Consider the following 4156-nt stretch of genomic DNA (forward strand, 5'->3'; position numbering starts at 1 on the left):
GGCGTTGGGGAGGAGAAAGGGAGAAGAGGAGAACAAGAAAAGAAGAAGAAGAGGGAAAAGAAGAGGGGAATAGAAGAAGAAGAAAAAGAGAGGGAAGTGGGAGAGGAGCGAGAGGAGGCAGCAGCTATGGATACAACACCTCTGTTTCCTGCAGGTGGAAACAGAGGAGACGAGGTGTGGGGCATTGGGGAGGAGAAGAAGAAGAGGAAAAAGAAGAAGAGAAAAAGAAAAAAAAGAAGGATGGCTGCGGCATGGGCTGCAGTGAGAAATTGTGGGGTGTCGGGTAGGAGAAGGGAAGAAGAGGAGAAGAATAAGGAGAAGAAAGAGAAGAAGAAGAAGAGGAAGAGAAGAAGTAGAAGCAGGTGACGAGGCGGCACCTCAGTTTCCTGCAGGAGGAAACAGAGGAGAGGAGGTGCTGTTCGTCGGGGAGAAGAAGGGGAGGAAAGAGAAGAAGAGAAGAAGAAGAAAGGAGGGAGAAGGGAAAGAAGTAGCTACGGCTGCAGCTGTGGCAGGGAAAGAGGAAGAGGAAGGAAGAAGGGAAGGAGAGGAAGAAGAGAAGGGGAAGAAGGGGCTGCGGCTACGGCGATGGCAGCTGCAGTTGGAAGAGAAGAAGGAGAGGAAGATGAGCAGGGGAGGAAGAAGAGGCTGCGGCCGTGGCTGAGGCTGCGATTGCAGCAGTGCAACTGGGAAAGAAGAGAAGGAAAGGAAGAAGAAGAGATAGGAAAAGGGAAGAAGAGAGGAAGAGGAGAAGGGGAGGCAACTGCGGCAGTAGCAGCTGCAGTTGGAAGAGAAGGAGAGGAAACAGAGCAAGGGAGAAAGAAGAGGCTGCGGCTGTGGTGGCTGCGGCCGTGGCTCCGACTACGGCTGCGACGTTGGCTGCGGTAGCTGTGGCAGCGGTGGTGGCTGCAGCAGCTGCTTTTGGGAAATAGAAAGAAAGGAAAAGGGAAAAAAAAAAAGGGGTTGTGGCCGTGATTACGGCTACGGTGGTGGCGGTTGTGTCTGCGGCAGCTGTGTTTAGGAAAGAATAAGTAAAAACGAGAGAAGGGAGAAAGGAAGTATTGCAGGGGAAGGGGCTGCGGTTGTGACAGCAGTTGCGGTCGTGGCTGCGACTGTGGCAGCGGCAACGGTGGTGGCTGTGGTAGCTGCGTTTGGGAAAGAAAACGAAGGAATGAGAGTAAGAGAGAGCAGGTGACTATGCCTCTATGTTCTGCATGAGCTGTAGTTGTGGAGGAAAAAGAGAAGACATGTAGAAAATGAAACAGGGAGAGGACACGGAGGAAAAGTAGAAGGATTAATGAAACAGGGAGAGGACACGGAGGAAAAGTAGAAGGATTTGGGCTGACACCTTCTTTGGATCAAAATCTTTGAAAGGCAAGTGTTCTGATCCTTCCTATTGCAAGCTTTCTAATCTTTCCTATTGCAAGTGTCCTGAACATTCCTTACTGTCTGTGCAATTTCTGATATTCTAACCTTTCTACATAATATCATAACTCGAGTCTGATGGGCTAACTAGCCTATCAACTTCGTTTGGTCTAAACCACGACCAAAATGCTTAAGCTGAAGTTAATAGTAGTACACTCATCAGACCCTTATAAGTCAATCTTAATCCTGCCCACTTTCGATGTGGGACTAATCAGGGGTGTTACAATCACCCCCACTCAAAGGTTTGACGTTCTCGTCAAGCTCCAACATAACCCAGATCAAACCCTAGTATAATGCATGTGAGCCGTAGCCCAGTGGTGGCTCCACGCCGTGACGAGTCCTCTGACTCCGTTTACGGGTAGCCCTTTCCTACTCGAGCCCCCTCACTATGCCCAAATGCTAGGTCGGCTCTAATACCAAATATCATAACTCGAGTCTGATGGGCTAACTAGCCGATCAACTTCGTTTGGTCTAAACCACTGATCAAAATGCTTAAGCTGAAGTTGATAGTAGTACACGCATCAGACCCTTATAAGTTAATCATAATCCTGCCCACTTTCAATGTGGGACTAATCAGGGGTGTTACACATAAACCTTTCTTTTGATAGCGTATTTTAAGAATTCGGAGTAAGTTTGCCTGCCCAAACTTCTATTTTCAAATGAGCCTACAGATTATGTAAAACAGTAATTTTGTTTTTGACCATTGATTACTAAATCAATGGTAACTCCTTGTTGGAAACCTTGATTCGTACGATACTTGTTTCATTAGAAACTGGATTGAAATATCTTTCCAATGATATATTTTCTGAGTAAAAGTGGAGCATGATTGATAGTTTGAATTATTTATTCATTGTGCCTCTTGAATTCTGTCAGAAATCGAGCTTTGGTCGATTTTGCATATTCTGGTTTCATTCCTTTGGAAATTGATTTCATCTAACCTTCTTATTTGAATTGAGCCATATGTGATTGCTTGGAATCCTTGTACACTCTTGCTTTCATTTCCTTTCAAATCTGAATACATTTGTGAAAGATTATTGCTTGCTTCGTATTGACTCGTAAAGGCACATATACGTTTTGCTGTTCGGCATGTGCTTCCGATATGTGCTATTTATTGTTCATACTGCCCTTTATACTCTGGTGTTGTGGGATAATGTGAACCTTTGCAAGAAATGGTAAAGGGAGTTATGCATAGAGCCTGCGATGCTCTGCCGGCCCCCTTTGACTTCACCAAGACGTGGGTGGATGGAGCTCCCAGACATGGGAGACTTCTGTCTGGTGGTCATTCAGAAATGGATAAATCACATTCTGTCTGTGGTCCCACTACACCTTCTGTATGTTTGATATGATATCCAGAGCTTTGGTTATGTGTTTCTGTACATGCTTTGGATAAGAATGATATGAATGCAACATCAAATACGACGTTGGAGCTTTTGTTTGGTATTTATTATTGATATGCTCCAAAATGTTCCATACGCCATTGATATGCTCCGGAATATTTCATTCGCCACTGATATGCTCCGAAACGTTTCATTTGTTATTTATATGCTCTGAAATGTTTCGTTCATTGTTGATATGCTTCGAAATATTCCATTCGTCGTTTATATGCTCCGGAACATTTTATACGCCAATGATAAGCTCCGAAACATTTCGTTTGTTATTGATATGCTCCGAAACGTTTCATTCATTGTTGATATGCTCCGAAATGTTTCCTCTATTATTGGCATGCTCCGAAATGTTCCATATGTCGTTGACATGCTCCGGAACATTTCCTATGCTATTGATATGCTCCAATTACTCTATGCTCCATTTATTTTGGAACCAAATATGTTTCGATTGAAATGACACATATGATTTTGTATCTAATGATATGGAACCTTGAAAATTCTTGTATTCTGTCTTGTATTTTGATACCTTGTTCGAAACCATTCCTTTTGTTCTGAATATGCTTTATCACTTGCTGAGATGTTTTTAGCTCACTCTGTTGTTATATAAATTTTTCAGGTTAGCTTGTCACTCTTTGAGATGTTTGAATTGGGCCGAGGCAGTGGAGAGCTATTCAGTATTATGGGCAAGTCTTGCTGGTTATTATGTTATTGTTGTATAAGTATATTTTGTATGTAATGAAATGTCATCGATGAATCGAAATGGATATACCGTGTAAAAGTGTTAGAAGATCTCTCTTATTTAGAATTTTGGAATGTTAAGTCTAGTTATGATGATATGAACTTGTGATAAATGGTTGGAATTCTGATTGTATAAATTACTTAGCTTGTGGATTTATAAATGTTGTTCATATTTGTTAAGTTGGCTTGGGTTACCATAAATGTGAATTATCGAGTAATGCGATATATAATAATCATAAACTGCACAGGTTTTATAGATGTGAATTTGATAGAATGTTTTTCAGTGTCCTTAAATGTTAGTTTGGATCCTGGATTTGTTTGTAATGAAAATTTTAATATTATCGATATTTTTGAGGTCCGTGACAAAGGTGGTATCAGAGCATGGTTTGAGGATCACTGAAATATTTGATATGTTGACGTGCAAAATATATTGAGGTCTAGTGAACTATAATGATTGGTGAAAATTTTCTTTGATGCATTTTAGGAATCTAGGATGATGAGGACATATGGTCCTCCTATTTCATTTGTTTCTGATTAATTAAGGGGGATGAAAGGGTTGATCGAAGATACTAAATTAGAGTAGCGCAATGAAAGCATGGTAGACCTAATTT

This window comes from Musa acuminata, chromosome BXJ2-1, assembly GCF_036884655.1.
Source record: "Musa acuminata AAA Group cultivar baxijiao chromosome BXJ2-1, Cavendish_Baxijiao_AAA, whole genome shotgun sequence".
In the NCBI taxonomy this organism is placed as follows: domain Eukaryota; kingdom Viridiplantae; phylum Streptophyta; class Magnoliopsida; order Zingiberales; family Musaceae; genus Musa; species Musa acuminata.